Source organism: Odocoileus virginianus, chromosome 16 (genome assembly GCF_023699985.2).
Source record: "Odocoileus virginianus isolate 20LAN1187 ecotype Illinois chromosome 16, Ovbor_1.2, whole genome shotgun sequence".
In the NCBI taxonomy this organism is placed as follows: domain Eukaryota; kingdom Metazoa; phylum Chordata; class Mammalia; order Artiodactyla; family Cervidae; genus Odocoileus; species Odocoileus virginianus.
In genome coordinates, this window is record NC_069689.1 from 36,046,692 (window position 1) to 36,064,131 (window position 17,440).

Below are 17,440 nucleotides of genomic sequence, written 5' to 3' on the forward strand. Positions count from 1 at the left end.
GCTCGAAGCGGCGGAAATACGTTGGAGCAACGTTTCCAAAAAGTCCCGATCTTCTCCCTCCCTCGCTAACCCCTGGAGGCTGTAACGGCGACGGTTCCGGCGAGGAGCAAAGCGGAATACTGGCTCCCTGGCCCTGCGCGCCGCTCCTCCCCGCCCGCACCCGCGCGCCTGCCCCGCTCTCCTTTGTCGCCCGCGCCTGCCGAGCGCAATCCTCCTAGAAGACTTGCTTTTAGGTTTCATTTCCGGATTTCCCCCTCTTAGAGTTACCTTTTCAGCCCAGATGTCTCGTGTTTGCACATCATGCCGGAAGCAGGCATACAGATCAATATTTTTGGGCTAAGAGGTCATGTGCCACAGTGAAGGCGGAAAAAAAAGCCCAGTTAAAGGTTTTCAGCTTATTATTTGTATAAAGCACAGCTCAGAGTTAAAAGACGGGGGTGTGTGCAGGTGAAATTAACTTGAATATTCAGTTACAGGAAGGGGTGATGGGGGAGAGCGGTTATAACCCTATTTCTCTCCGGCCCTTTCGAAGGAGCCGAAGGCAGGGAGGAGAGGAGCGGCCAGGGTAAGCTAGATGCAGGATAGCGTCAGGAACAAGTGACCGTCATCCTGTGCAAACAAAACAACTCTACTCTTCCGGTTCAGAGTCTACGAAAAAGGTAGTGGTGGTGATGGGACGGGGGTCACTTTTATTTTAAAAACAATCCTAGACAGGTTCTTGTTTAGTATCTTCCTTCTAGGCTTGTCCTAAGCACTCGGGAGAGAAAGTACCCGTTCAAGAAGAAAGCCGGGTCGGCAAGTTTGGCTCCCGAGCGTGTGCTATGAATCACCGCGGTGAAGATCTTTTCCTTTTTTTTTTTTTTTCCTCACTCTTTTCTTTTCTCTTGGAGCGTGAACTTGTTAGATAAGATAGATGAGGCCACAGGGAAATGGGATCGCTGAGAAAGCCCGGCTCCTTGGAGAGCAGCCTTGAGGCTGGCAGGCGGCCGCTGAGCGCTGCCTTGGACAGAGCTGAGGGGCGCAGGGCTCCCTCCGGAGCGGTCCCAACTCAAGTCCCCGCGGCCACCCGCGGGAGGCACCCGGCGCTGTGATCGTCGCCTAGGCAGCCTATTCTTTGGCCTTAGAAGAAACACCACAGAAGACGAAAAGCCCCTAGCTGAGCTGAGTATCTGCTTTCCGGCTTGGAACACTGAACGCGGCCCGCAGGTTTTCCTAGAAATCCAGAGTCCGGACCACAAAGCAATCAGAGGGTGGGAGACACTAGATTTTAAAGAAGTCTGGAGTCACGCGTGAACACTGCGTTCCCCATTGATTAGAAGTGGCTCTCTTTTCCTATTTATATATACTCCACATGCTATTGATTACACACGGCGATTTACTTGAAGAAATGCTTAGAGTATCTTTAGCACACGCTCCTCTGTCTTTGTCCCTCTCAAAGATTTCAGCTGATAGTGTGGCTGGTTGGGATCAATTAGCACTGGATTTTGCCCCGGGATTGCTCCCCAGGGCGGACAAATGGAGCCAACTCATCTCCAGCGACTTTTTTTTTTCTCCCACGTGCGTATCCACGCCAGAGCTTTAGAAGCAGTTCAAAATCCCCAGCCTAGGTTTCACTTGATTTTGTTGTTATTGTTATTGATAAATATTGGGTCATACACAGCCACTTGTCAGAGTCTTTGGCTCCGACTGGCTTTTGCAGCTCCTAGAGGGGCGTTTGAGTTGTGTTCTAGGAACTGGAGACATTTGTTGGGAAAAGCATTGCTCCGTCTCTGCTCTTTTAGCTGCAGCCCCTCAAAATCCTACTCTTCCCTGTCTACAGTCACGTTTATTTCTTTATTTGTTCAGATATGTGAACGCTGGGTATATGTGTCACCCTCCCCCCATCATGTATCTTCTAATTGAAATTATCTTTAAAACAAAAAACTGTTGATCTCAGTTTTCTAAAGTATATCTGAAACTAAAAAGAACATAGGCGAATAGACAGATAATTGTTGTAATTGCTGGGGAATGGTTGGGTAGGTAGGACGTTTGGGGGTTGTGTAATTGGAGTAATATACACAGTTTATCTTTCCACGGTGCTGTATATACTCTTTCCCTTGATACTTATTGCACACGGACTGAGCCCATGGTCGGCTTGTCTTGGCATGTTTGAAGCCCCAGACACCCAACAGTATCATTACAGGAAAGAGACAAAACCCCAAAGACGAGAGGCAGGGAGGCGTCTAGCTTGAGGTGAATGGAGAGTTTGTCTTGGCGGTGGACTTTCCGGGTAAGCGCGCGCCCACTGGCTCAGACGGCCTGGCAGCGCAGAGTTCAGGTCTTCCCTGCGTCGAAGTTCAGGAAGGGGGTGGGGTGGGGAAAGAAACAGCTGATTTTCGACATTTCAAAGGGACTCTTTCTATTTATCAGTGTTACCGAAGTGTACGTTACTGGAGAAACAACAAAACAAGCATAGAGCTGCAATTTTCAAGAAAATAGGATCTCCAAATATAAAAATAAAAAAGTAGCAGATAAGATGTATAATTCAATCAAATTACACAAAATTGCTTGAAAATCCAGAACAGTAGCGATCCATTATGCCTCTGTTTTATTAGTGACAAGTACAATTACTCTAAAATAAAGAACACTGGTGAATATATAATTGGCTGTAATCATGTTAGTGTTTGAATAAAAATGACGGGAACATTTAACACTTTGACAACAAAATGTTCAGAAATAACTTATTTATTCAAACAGTTTTTATTTTCCACCAAGTGAAGGAGAAACACAGTTTGCTTAGAAAAATCAATGACTTTTCCCTGCAATAAATAAATATCCAAAAGGGGGGAAAAACAGCCCCACACCTCTATATTATTACTATTATTATTTTTAACCAGCAAGAAGCTTAATCCTGTGTTTGGAGTCAGCACCGCCTAACTGTCGTTGGGTACCAACGGCCGCCACCTAGAGGAAGAGCTATGCAGTTCAGCCAACGCCAACCCGTTTTCCGGCGGTGACCTCGGGAATCAAAGTTAATATTCCTTTGCAAATTGCTCTCCAAACTAACTCCCCCCTCCCCCACGCCTCAGTCCCCTTCCGCCCTACAACATCGTCACAATATTTTCTTAGTAATTGCTCTGTGCAATTGACGGAAGCGCCTAGTCTCTGGCAGCGCGATCCTCTTCAGCAAAGCGCCAGAGCGCGCCGGGGAAGCAGGTCAGGGAATATTGGGGTCTGGAGGGAGAATCCACTTTTGACCAAAGTTCGTCCGGAGCAGCCTGAATTCAGGTCTCAAAAGGCAACGATTGATGCCGGAACCCCACATTCCAGTGCTTTTTAAAGGGCGTTCTTAGGGAAATTACACAGCCCGGACCCGGGTCCCCCTGTCTACCAGTTGTTCACCGCGGGGCCTTTACCCCCGATTCTCCCCGGTCCACATCACGCCCCTCCCCGCCTCAAACGCGGAGTTGTGCGGCCGGGTTCTTCTCTATTCGAACCCTCAAGCCCGAAGAGTCCTTTGATTTTTCTAAATGGGTTGTTTGAAGTTCTGAGGTAAAGGTGATGGGGCAAAGCCGTGTTTGGAGGGGTCACCCATGTGGCCCGGGAAGGCCGAACCAGGAGAAATCCCAGGTCTTTCCACTGAATCCTGGAGTTTCGAGAAACGTCCACATTTTGCAGGGTAAATTGAGGCTGGACCCCGGAGGGACCAGGGACCTTTGCGGATTTTAGTTTTGGTGGCTCCTATCTATCGGCCGGCTCATCGCACAGAGAAAGCCAGTCTTACATCCGAATCTTGCCTGCTGCTCTCAAGCAGATCTTGGGGAAAGGAGACTCTAAGGGGGTGCGAGGGGCTTGGAAAACAGAAGTTAGGGGGGCGCCCTGCTTGGTAGCGAGCAGCGAGCTGTCCACAGCCGCGCGCCGACCCGACCCTGCATGCGTTTCTACCCGCCCCATCCGTCCAAAGTTTTCTTTTGCTTTTCTTTATGTACCTAGAACATTGTTCAAGCTGAAAGTTTGCTAGAAAGCCGAGGAAAAAACCAAGCAAGCTGAATTCGTATGGGGCAAATAAAAAACCCCAAACCAAAACCCTACCCTGAGAAATATGACTTTAATTTGGTTTCATTCCTTAAGTTTTCCCTTCCCTTTCTTCCTCCCCTCTTTGCTTTCCTTTCCCAATTTCTCACCTCCCCATGCCTATCTTTATTTCTGTCTCTACAACCTATCCAAATAGTGTGACAGAAAAGACACAGCGCGAGGTGGGTGGAGGTGACCATTTCTGTGCTGAGTTTCTCAGAAACTCCCTACTTGTCAGTTCTTAGCCCCGATGCTGCCGAAGTTTAAAGGAGACATCCCAGAGACAACCTCAGAACCATGGACCTCTTTTTTCATACTGCAGAAAGTATTTTCTAAATAGTCGAAATATAGATAGATACAGCTATATCTCTCCTAAAACGGGTGGCCCAGTACACGCCTCCCGGGTGGTGTGAGGCACGCCCCAAACCCTAAGAACTTAAGTCCCCAGAATCTTTTCGTTTTGTTTTACATCAAACTAGCGCTTCCACTGTCAACTCCCAGGTCTATCATTCCTCTCCCACATTATATTAACAGGCGATGTTAGCCTTCCCCTACGTGTTTAGGCTGCTAATGCAGTCCACTTAACGCAACAAAAATGCTCATCTGTGGAGATTTTCCCAAGGCTAGCCGCGGTGCTGGCTCCTTCTCTTTTCAGGGCACGTCCATTCCTCCCCCCACTCTTCTTTACTTGAGGTGGGGACTGAGAAGGGGGTCCAACCACTGTGTGTGAGGGTGAGAGAGCTCCCCTCCCCCTCTATCTCCTGCCTGCCAATCCACCCAGGGATAGTGAATTTTTGGTTTTCTCTTAGGAGCCGAAGAATCTGGAAGCTTCAGCCGTGGCACTTGGTTGCCTCTTTGGTTAACTTGCCTTCCTCTTTCTTCTCACCTCAGCGTGTGAAAGCAGTTCAGGATTGCTCACAGCCTACTCTGCTTCCTTCTTAGCTCCTGCCTTCTGAAGAGAACTCTGCTAGCTTTCTTTTCTGTTTTGGCAGGAAAGCTGGGTTGGAGATGCTCTCTGTATCAGATTGTTTATGTGTTGTGAATGCTTTTCTAGTTTTAATAACTTTATGGAGGAGACTGTCCTGGGCTTGCAGGCATTTTCTCCCCCAACCTCTCTTTGGAGAAGACTGTCCTGAGGAAAGAATCCCCTGAGCGTAGCTGATGGCCTTTTGTCAGGTTCTCTTACTTCTTAAAGTCTAGCCTGAGAAAGTCCTGTGTCCTGAGGATTCGTATGTATCCAGTTTCCAAGGAGAAGGACATTAGACAGAAAAATAAAATTCACTTAATATATAATAAGTATTTTTTCAGTTTTGGTTTAAAAGCTGATTACCTTTATTGCTCCCATTTAAAATGTTTTAGTTTTTTTTTTTTTTTTCCAAAAACCTAAAAAATATAGATATTAGAACAGAGCTTTCTAGCTCTGACTCTACCATGCTCTTATGGCTCTTTAGCAAGTGACTTCACCTTTATAGTTTTTATTTCTTAATCTGAAAAATAAGTGATCTGAATTCATTAATATAGAAGCTATCATGCACTCACCAAAATTGCAAAAGCAGTTAAAAACAATTTCCCAAACCCTAAGAATTTTTTTTTTTTTTTGAAGAGGTTAAAAAATCTTATTCAAACAGCAGCAGCGACATCTAGTGACCATAATGCTCAATAGTAACCGCTCAATAGTAACTGGAAAGTTTACTGAGGAGTGGGCTTTCAGAGTGAGATATCTTGGTTTTTCTAATAAATCTTAATTGTCAGGCAAACAGTACTCTTTTGTATTCAAAGAGATCTTACAGAGTATAGATTATGGCAATGAGAAAAAGAAAGATGCTTAACAACCTCAAGTGTGCATATCCAGCAGTTAAAAATGATCAGAACATTCTTCTAATGTTTTAAATTCCATGTCAAGAGACTTGTTGTTCAGTCACTCGACGGTCATCTGACTCTTTGCAGCCCCGTGGACTATATAGCACACCAGGCTTCCCTGTCCTTCACTATTTCCTGAAATTTGCTCAAACTCATGTCCAGTGAGTTGGCAATGCCATTCAACCATCTCATCCTCTGTTGCCCTCTTCTCCTCCTGCCCTCAATCTTTCTCAGCATCATGGTCTTTTCCAATCAGTTGGCTTTTCGCATCAGGTGGCTAAAGTATTGGAGCTTCCTTCCAATGAATATTTAGGACTGATTGCCTTTAGGATGGACTGGTTTGATCTCCTTGCAGTCCAAGGGACTCTCAAGAGTCTTCTCCAACACCACAGTTCAAAAGCATCAATTCTTCAGCACTCAGCCTTCTTTATGCTTCATTTCTCACATCTGTACATGACTACTAGAAAATCTATAGCTTTGATTATATGAAGCTTTGTCAGCAAAGTAATGTCTCTGTCTTTTAACACTCCGTCTAGGTTTGTCATAGCTTTTCTTTGAAGAAGCAACTATCTTAATTTCAAGAGACTAGTTCTAAAAAATAGTTTTGTGGATTGTGCTTTATTTAGTTAATTTCCCAAATTAAAACCAATTGTATTACTGCACAAATACTTAACAAAATAGGAAAAAGTTAGAAATTTCCAATATTTCCTTCCATTTGCATCAACCATTTAGATGATTTCAGATTTCTGTCTAGTCAATATCATGGAACACACTAAAAATAACTCCCTCCTTTAAGTCACCATATTTATATACTCTGTATATATCACCTTGCTTGAAATATTTTTAAATGCAAAGAAATGGGATTCCCATTACTAGATAGTCTTCATCTCTTTTTGTATCAAGGATTATCTGGGCACAGGTGAAGTCTTAGTAATGGCAGAGAGACTGCATAGCCTAAGACATTTCAGAGTAACTATGTTAGCATTTTCTTGGCATTTCATACTTTAGACAGAAGTAAAGAATTCATCTTATTCTCTGTGACCTTATAAGCTGGCCACATGTGTGGGCATAGTTTGTTCATGCACTTGGTGAAGTGTGTGTTTCAATTCCTAATAACAGAGCAGATGATGACTGCTGGAATGTATGGATCCATGTTTTATAACTTTAAAGGAAGCCAACTTTGTTCATTATATTTTACTTTGACCAGTGCTTTCTGCACTTTTACTATGTAATTTCACCACTGATTGACTTACTAGATATTTTAGCCAGGTAGTATTCTAGTGTAATAAGACAACTAGACACATAATTAACCCAAGGGAGAACTTAAGCTAGTCACACCACTTTCTTTTTTTTTAATTAATTACTTTATTTTCAGTTGTGTTGGGTCTTTGTTGCTGCACATTGGCTTTCTCTAGTTGTGGTGAGTGGGGGCTACCCCTTGTTGTGGTGTACGGGCTTCTCGTTGTGGTATCTTCTCTTGTTGCAGAGCACGGGCTCTAGAGCACAGGTTTGGTAATTGTGGCACATGGGCTTAGTGGCTCTGCAACATGTGGAATCTTCCTCGACCAGGGAATGAACTCCTGTCCCATGCATTGGCTGGTGGATTCTTATACATTGTACCACCAGGGAAGTCCCATGCCACTTTCTTGACCTTAGCTTCCTTAATTACAAAATGAGGAGGTCGAAAACCCCATGTCCCTTATTGCTCAAAACAACTGTAAATCAATAACTCTCCAATCCTCATTTGCCAGGACCCTCTTCGGGTCCTGTGGTCATTTGTGACTCTTCAGTGTAGATTCTGAATTCTCCAGTTAGGCATCTTGTCAGAAACTGCAATTAAAGGAACTGAGGAATCCTAATTCTTCATGTCCTGCCCATCTCCCCCTTTGTCTGATTTTTAGAAATGGCAAAAATCTTAGACTTTCCAGTCAACATTTACCAATTGGTTGGCATTCTCTCAGTCCTCTGCTCCATCCAGAAAAATCCCAGTGTGGAAATGGAACAACTGAACACGAAGCTGGGGCAGCTGTATTTGAGTTTATCTAACATGTTCCCATATCCTCATGGTAATGATTATTTATTAGTATTATTAGCCAGAGCCAAAGTACTCTGGCTGCAAGCAGCCTACATTTCCTTCCTGTTTCTGTGGCCCTATGAATACATTTCTTCAAGAGATGGCAGTAAAATGTCTCCCATTTCTATCTGGCTTAAAATATCATCACACATACTTCTCAAGGAGAAGATTGTTCACAGGAGGCACATATTACCCTGTGATGCAAATATGGCGGTGGTGGTTTAGTCGCTAAGTCATGTCCAACACTTGTGACCCTATGGACTATAGCCCGCCAAGCTCCTCTGTCCATGGAATTTTCCAGGCAAGAATACCGGAGTGGGTTGTTATTTCCTTATCCAGATGCAAATATGCTCAGCATTTAATATAGGCTCCAGGGAGGCTCAAGACATATATGAGGAGAATCAAAACTAAACTGACCTGGATTGACAGAAAGAACAGGTTCATTATAAAGAAAATTCTGAATCTCTCAAGGGCTTATTTTTAAGATGCTTCTTGCTTTCTCTTTTCTCATCTCTCTAGATGTCCTCCTGCTCTTCATACAACTCAGACTGGTAATAAAAATACCCTATATTGGTATAAAATTAGCAAGGCATATTTTCTTCTGTGAATTCCTCTCAGATTCAAGAGATGGGTATTATTTTACTTTAGAAGTGAGGAAACTGGCCTAGAGAGACTAAATTAATCACCTGATCGCATACCTCTAGGAAGACCCAGAGCAGCAGCTTGAATTCTGGCCTGGACTAGGTTGCATCTTACTGCGGGTGGTCCTCAGGGTTGAGGTCCTCACACCGGGAACCAGGGTTACTGACTGGCCTGATGCTGTTCCTTAGGCTTCACCAAGATCCTACCACATATATTTGAGAAGTCTGAACTTTTAGGGGATTCTTGGGAACCTTGCACCATGATAGAATCTGTGCTTGCTACTCTTCACTCATGTATGATCTCCTCTTAATGCTAACAATGTTATATTATTTATATTGTTTATATTTTCTTCTTGAGGGATAATCATTGTAAAAAGATAGCAAAAATAATGTAAAAATGTAATATTTATATTTTCTACAGGAGAGACAATCAGTGCAAAAAGATTATACTCAGAACATGTTTGTTAACAACTTAGGATCCTAGATTTTGGAATTGAAACAGATGTTAGACATCCTCTGATTCAGCAGCTCTGGAGAGAGATCACTATCTTAATCGCTGGCTCTTGGGATCTGTGCCAAGTCCCAGTTTGGGTTATTCGGAGTGTTCTGGCCTTGTTTCTTGCCCATCTCCCTTCCTTCTTGGCTTCATGCATTAATGTATTTGGGAATTCCATTCTTGCTGGCTACCCTGTGGGCTGGCTTTCCAAATGGGCTGCCTCTTCAGTAGCAGGCTGTAGATCTGGCGAAGGACGCTGCTCTCAACTGGGAGCTGTTTTCTTCCTCTTGAATGTTCTTCTGTCTGAAGTAGCTCTTTGCTGCCCTCCACTGGCACTCAGCCACTAGAGCCAGCAAGCCTTCTGCCTCTCCACTAACACTGCATCTAACTCTCCAAAGAGTTACCAGAGTATTACTAACCACAGGAAGCCCAGCCCTATGTGTAGTTTTTATAGCATGAAACATAGGACCCAGGCCCCTTCGTGTCCACTTGTACCTCATGTTCTTGCTTTCTGAGAACGAATTTGCTGATGGGCTGTGGATAAGTATCTGACTTATACTAATTTCATGTATTTGTGCTGGAGTATTTGGAAGGGATTACTTGAAAGTGTAAAACTTCTGTTTAATTACCAAGCTGAAATACACTTCAATGTATTGAAATGTATTGAAATACACTTCAAATGATACTCGGCCACAAATTTCTGAGTGTGCTGTACTTACTCAGTCTTGAGTAATATTAAGCAATTTTATCTTATTGCTATAAAGATATAGTGAATTGTATGAAATCCCTAAAAATATGTACAGTTTCCATTTATTCAACAATTATGTATTAGACACACGCTATGTGCCAGACACTCTTCTTGGTGCTGAGAATACAGTGCTGGATAAAGGAGATGAAAACTGTAAAAACACATTCTGCCTTTACTGAGCTTGTTTACTAGTTGAGAAAGATAACCATTGAATGAATTAATAAGCAAAATGCCCTTTGAGGGAATATGACACTACCATATCTAATAATTTCTGCCAGAAAAACATTTCAGGGATTCCATGTTTTTAAGAATATCAGTATTAAGATTGAGAGTCATAAGCAAAGTTAGATAGGGACTTTTGCTACAAATATTTAATGTGTTATTCCTTCATTCATAAATTTATTATAAATTCAGTATGGGTCTATTAAAACAATTGATACAGATGAATGTATGAATCCTTCAGCTGCAAAGACGTTTCATCTGTTTTTTCTATCACAATCTTCTCTTCTGTTAGAATGTCTGATGTTTGCCCCCTGTAAGAGCTATCATGGAAGCCACTGCTATTGCTGCTTTGATTATGGGACCTGCTACTGTCTTTCCTTTTTTCTTTGTTTTTTTTAATTAAGTTTTCTTCCTATGTTTTTTGCTTAGATACACTCTAAATACACTGTAGATCCACTCTATCTAACTCACAGATGCACTCTAACAGAGGACTGCATGTGTGCTAAGTCGCTTCCATTGGGTCTGACTCTGTGTAACACTGTGGATGGTAGCCCGCCAGACTCCTCTGTCCCTGGGATTCTCCAGGCAAGAATTCTGGAGTGGGTTACCATACTCTCCACCAGGGGATCTTCCTGACCCAGGGATTGAACCTGCATCTCTTATATCTACCGGCATTGGCAGACGGGTTCTTTACAACTAGCACCATTTGGGAAGCCCAGTCTAACAGATATCACTGGCAAAATGGAATAAGTTTTTCCTTTCTAATGTGGAAGGACCAATCATAAGTAAACAGGTATAGTTACTTGGTCTTCTGTAATATACCAGGTCTATTTGAGATGAATGTCTGTCTTAAGTTAAACACAGATGGTTTTGGGGTGGGGGGAAGTAGTATTGATATTAATAACAGGTACAACTTTCAAAAAATTCTATATTGGTTGAAGAGGTCTTCCAAGTGTGATGTCAGGGACCAAGGGTCACAATAAGCTGCTTATCTTTCCTCAGGAATAATGCAGTTGCCTTCACCCAAGTACTGAGCCATCCACCAGAGATAAATAAAGTACTTGTCAGAAAAGCAGCTTCTAACCATCTCAGTCAAGTAGGAGGCTAGATAGTTTCATTCCCTTATTTTTGAGTGAGCTTAGCTGTCTAGCTTCAGAGTCTTAGCCAGAGCTGACACATATCCATGTCTTAGGCCATTGGTTCAATAATTGCTTTACATATCATTGATGGCTAACTTGAAATGTTGTGTGTGTAACACATTTATACTGTTGCCTGGGTATGTTCCTTGTACAAACTCTGAAACAACACGTTTGCATGTGTCTTCTCTAGTCTTTGCACTGCGAACCAGTTCTTGTTGGTCAAGTTAAGTGGTTTGTTGATTTTTGAGAGAAGAGTTCTGAACTTAGAAAATGTTCTTAAATTTTAGAGATTTTGGAAATTTGGAGTTTATAAAATCAAGGTTTTGCATTATTGATTTGCGGTGATCAAATGGAAGAGGTGAGGGGTTGGAATGTTTAATTGAATTGGACACATTGTAAAGTGAACCATTATTTAAAAGACTAAAGAAAGAAAAAGTGCCATGAATTTATGTGACATGCCATGAAGTGTGAGAAGCATCCACGCCTCAGAGATATTAAAATATAAACATCTCACAATCACATGAAACGTGGTATTTCTTAATCTTCATTGAGATGGATTCAGGTAAAATGATAACATAGCTTCTTGGGAAGACACATCTATGATATAGTAACTTCATAGTAAGACACTTCATGATATGGTAACATGAAGAACAAAAAGACTTGACAGCAGAAAAATCCTTATAATAGAACAATTATGTATTTTCATTAGTTTGCAGCTGTTTTAAAAATAATTTCTGGAAAATCTTTAATTTTTAATTGACATTCTGAGAAATCTCAGGATTTCTAATAAGATGTTTATATTAAACATCTTATATGTTTATATTAAAAGATGTTTATATTGAACATCTTTTATGGTTATATTAAAAGTCGCTTCCATAGTTTATATTAAAAGAAAAATAGTAGTCGATATTTTGGCAAAAACGCCATATACAGAACTGATTCAGGGTTGTTGGGTGAGAATCTTCATCCTTACTTTGGAGGATTTTTCTGACCGGAAATTTCTAGTTTTGTTTCCATCATGCACTCTTGCAGTATTGTCTTCTATCAGAAATACATGCCTTAATTTCACTGTACATGTGAATCAGGACAGCAGGAAGAATCTAAAGCTTCATATGTCCTTATATGAGGTAGAAGTGTGTATATTTTTATTAATAAATTATTTTGTAAAATATCTTTAATTTTTGCTTACTTTAAATTTTAACCCCCTCCTTTAATTTTTAGCCTCACTGTGAGGTTTATGAGCTCTTAGTTCCCCAACCAGGAATTGAACCTGGGTCCCTGGACAGTTAAAGCCCAGAGTCCTAACCACTAGACTACCAGGGAATTCCCCTGAGAGGATCCCCTGGAGGAAGGCTTGGCAAACCATTCCAGTATTCTCACCTGGAGAATCACATGGACAGAGGAGCCTGGCAGGCTACAGTCTGTGGGGTTGCAAAGAGTCAAACACAACTGAACGACTAACACTCTGACTTTTTCGCCAGCTTAACACAGACTTGCTGAGAAAATTTTCCAGTATATTAAGAAAAGAAATATAAATCACCCACTAAGACAAAACCTAAAGATAACTCCAGTTAATATTTTGCATAATTTAAAAGAAACAGTCCTTTTCCTTTGCAGAAATATACATGTATTATATAGTACACTTTAAATAATTAAAGTCATTCTGTGAATATGTTTTGAGTTCTCCCTTTTTTCATCAGTGTTTTACCATGAATGTTTATTTCCTCACCACTATTTTTATTTTTGAAAACTACTATGAACTTTAACTTATTTTTGTTATTTTATGCATTAACAATGAAAATATAACAGTTGTCTATTAACCATTGCTTCACATTTAGGTTGGTTCTAATTTTTCATTAGAACTTAATTTTTCATCAAGTGACTTTAGTGTACATCTTTGCACATAGAGATAGTTCTCCAACTCTGATTATTTCCTCTTAAAATGTTTTTTTTTTTAGGGGAAGAATTTTTTTTGGGTCCCATGGTATAAATTTTCATTTTTATTTATTTATTTTAAATATTACTATTACAGGTTTAATTATCTTAAATAAGTCTAATAATTCATCCTAGATTCTCCCAGAGCCTAAAGATGCTAACCCACTCAGGAAACTAGTTTACCTCACACAATCATAAGCTTCGTTTCTAATGACGTTTTCGGGAGGTGAATTCTCTGATTCTCTGAGGTCACTTAATGGCCAGTCAGGTTGCTTTTCTGGATTTTTGTCAGCAGTGCCCATAAGCTGCCCCAACCTTGTTTAGTCACTATGTTGATTATTTATGTAATTTTAGTTAATTTAAACGTACCTATACAGGGCCACATGTGCTGAGTGGCTGGTGTATTGGAAAGCACAGCTGTGGATGGAATAGGTTTCCACTGTTAAGGTGGACTAGTTGCCCAAATGAGACCTGCTATCAGCCAGATATAAATTTTTAAAAGACATGTACATGCTAGGGCTTCTGGTGGTCCAGTGGCTAGGACTCCGTGCTCCCATTGCTCATGGCCTGGGTTTGATCCCTGTTCTGGGCACTAGATCCACAGGCTGCATGAAGATCTCATGCAAGCACTTCACCCTACGAAGCAAGATCACACTTTTTCTCTAATCGTTCCTATCTTCTGTGTTAATTCATCCCCCAGATGCAGAAAGGCATTTGTTTTTATGCTCACTATCCATGCATGAATTATGTGTTTACAATTTTGAAATGCCTCATAGATCTGCTATATTAATATTAGAGCCAACAATGGTGAAAAAGCACAATCCAACATCTGCCTGCTTGGTGGTGTGTGTTATATGGATCTTAAGGTACTTGAACATCTTGGATCAGAGATGCTAGATAGCTGACAACTTCTTTGTTAAATTTGACAGGGTTATATTCGTGTTTCCTCCAATAATCAGAAGGATCATTTTAAGCATAAGGATATCGTAAAGCTTTTTAAATGTAGCTCATAAAAAAAGGTGTTTCTTAAACTTCTTTCATAACCTGTTAGAATTGACTATTACTCCTAACTACTTTAGTTGGCACGTATAGAATGTTGTTCTAGATTTCATGTGGGTATCTGTCATTTCTTCCACTTATGCTACTTATGGTGAGCCATTTCTTGGTATGTGGGAGTGGGAGAGGCTTTAAGAATTACTTAGTTTAGGGACTTCCATGGTGGTCCAGTGGTTGACAGTCTGCCTTCCAATGCAGGAGATGTGGGTTCAATCTCTGGTTGGGGACCGAAGATCCCACATGCTGTGGGGTCAACTAAGTCCGTTCACTGCAGCTAGAGAGTCCATGCAACTAAGACCCAGCACAGCCAATAATTGATTAACTAATAAAAAAAAGTACTTAGTTTGGAAATGGCTCATTACAGGTTTTACTGCTTTACAAATGACAGCTAATTGAGACCTGACAGGATATGTGTGTTTTAGTAGTTGAAAAGGACTGGAAACCACCATTTAGTAGAAAGACCTTTGAACATCTCAAGACTTAAATCCTAGACTGTATTCTATTATTGGTCTTTCTAGTGGCTCAGTCAACAACCTGCCTGCAATGTGGGAGACATGGGTTTGATTCCTGGGCCAGGAATCCCCTGGAGAAGTAAATGGCAACCCACTCCAGTATTCTTGCCTGGAGAATCCCAAGGACAGAGGAACCTGGTGGTCTACAGCCCATGGAATTGCAAAGAGTCACAAAGGAATGAACAACTAACATTCTATTATTAGAATAGATACATAATAACTCTGTGATAAAGAGCTTCTCCTTCTAATCTCTCTTACTTTCCTTTGACCTGAAATATATTTTGAAACACCTGCCAAGTCTAGCTCTGAAATTTGTTCATAGGAGCAAGTGAGATGTAATGATGTGGGGTTTTGTAAACAGAAAAGTTAATATTCTGATTTTACTTTTGGATTTGGTTTATGTTAGGACTCTGAAAGTTGCACAAATATTCCAAAAGATAACAACTTTTATTGTCACCAACTACTCCTAGTAGCTTGATCTAAAGTCTTCATATATTCTATAAGCATGTTGAATTCATTGTTTGAATATGATACTATTCCTTATGTTCTCAAAATAAGTATCACCAGAAAATCTTTGCAACTTAAAAAATTTATATACTTTATATGTGTCTAAAACTATTCACGCATTTTAATAGAATTGAGTCATTCTTAAAATATGAAGTTTTAGTATAAATTCACACATCAACTGGGAAGGCACAGTTTCAATGCAGCTGCTGTACATTTTCTTCACAGCTTATTTGTAATGTCATTAGTCATTGTTAGGTCTATTAGTCAGAAGTTTCAAATCTATAATGTGGTTGTCATATTTAGTAATTATTTTTTTAAATACTGACATACAATTAAGTGTGTTGAAATTCAGCTTTATTCACAGATTTTCCCTTCTGTTCTTTTGCAAAATCAAATTGGATAATCTCAAAATAACAGTACCTCTCTACACTCTAAGCATTTTAGATGTGTCATCATATTAATTTTTTGCCCTTTACTACTTCCATTAATTAATTTTGCCCTTTAACTTTTGCTGATCAATGTGGACTAAATTGTAATTGTAACATTTCTATGAAATAATACCAAATTAAGACTGATAGTGGCATGCTGTGAGTTAGTGAACGGTTTTAACATTTTTGAGCTTGGTGTGTTGATTTAAAACTGGATAGACTTAAAACCAACTTTAGAATATTTTTATTCTAAAATTTTATTCTATGTAAATTATTTTTAAATTAAAATTTTTTTGAAGTATAGTTGTTCAAATTTATGTGTTACAGGAGTACAGTATAGTGAGTCACAATTTTTAATTGTTATATTCAATGTGTAGTTATTATAAAATACTGTCTATATTCCCTATTTTGTACAGCATATCCTTGTAGTTTATTTCATACGTAATAGTTTGTACCCCTTAATCTCCTCCCCCATATTGCCTCTCCCCCTTCTTTCTCCTCACTGATAACCCCAAGTTTGTTCTCTATATCTGTGAGTCTACTTCTTTTTTGACTGAGAACCACCTTTTGATTTACATTTAAATTCTAGGTGTGAAAAAAAAATTCTAGGTGTGATGAATTTTGAATATTATATTATGGTTAAAATTCTCTTGCAGTGTGTGCTAAACACTGGTGGTTTGGAGACATGTAGCTTTATGTGATCACTTGCCCACTAAAGTTAAAATGTATGATGAGGGAATGAAAGAATTAAACATTTCATGAATGTTTATATTCATACTTACAAATGGATCAAAATACTGATTTTAATCTACATTACCCAGTATGGTGGATTATTTGCTAAGTGAATATATAATCATTATTTATTCTGCACCAGATAATGTACCAGGAGATGAGGGAAGAGTGACAAATAAAATTTAACTTCTACTCCAAGAGAACAGTCTGGTTGAGAAGGTGAACACATAGTCTTTATGTGTACAGTAAAATCAGTGCCACATTGGAGGTATGCATTGAATACTATGCAAGTACAAAGGAAAGTCACTTAGATCTTCAGGTTTAGGAAGGATATGCCACCCAAAGTCTCTCTTCAAAAAGTTTTTTAAAAATTATAAATTGAATACATGAACATATAATAACAAACAATTTAAAAGAGTTTGTGATTAAAGTAAAAGAACTGTTTCTACTCAGCAGTTATTTGGTTTCCTAAAGGCAAGCTCTTTTGAATATTTTTGATTGCATTTCCTTTGGTGGTTCTTCCAAAATATTAAATCATATGATTATACATTCTCTGTGTATTTTAGGGTTATTTATCTTTCTATTACTTCTGAAGTTTAGTTTTTTGATAATAATAATATACTGATACACTACTAAGAGGTGATATCATTGCCTGTACTATTTTGTTCACTTTTTTACCTTCATCAGTCTCCACCATTTATCAACTGCCTTGTATTTTTATTTTTTAAGACTGAAAAAGAATAGATGTATTTATATGTATAACTGAATCACTTTGCGGTACACCTAAAACTGATGGCTCAGCTGGTAAAGAATCCGCCTGCAATGCAGGAGACCTGGGTTCGATCCTTGGATTAGGAAGATCCCCTGGAGAAGGAAAATGCTACCCAGTCCAGTATTCTGGCCTGGAGAATTCCATGGACTGTATAGTTCATGGGGTCTCAAAGAGTCGGACACGACTGAGTGACTTTCACTTTCACTCACTAAAACTAGCACATTATAAATCAACTCCAATATATTCCAATATAAAATAAAATTTA

At 40.0% G+C, this 17,440-nt stretch overlaps 1 long non-coding RNA gene and 1 other non-coding gene across 5 annotated transcripts in view; one reads left to right on the forward strand and one right to left on the reverse strand.

The window, feature by feature from the left end:
* The window catches only part of LOC139038728 (uncharacterized), a 526,586-nt gene that overhangs the window by 4,918 nt on the left and 504,228 nt on the right, over positions 1-17,440 (forward strand). The gene's annotated exons all lie outside the window — the stretch shown is intronic.
* Positions 12,483-12,556, reverse strand: TRNAL-UAA (transfer RNA leucine (anticodon UAA)). The gene has a single exon. It is a non-coding gene; the product is annotated as a tRNA-Leu (tRNA).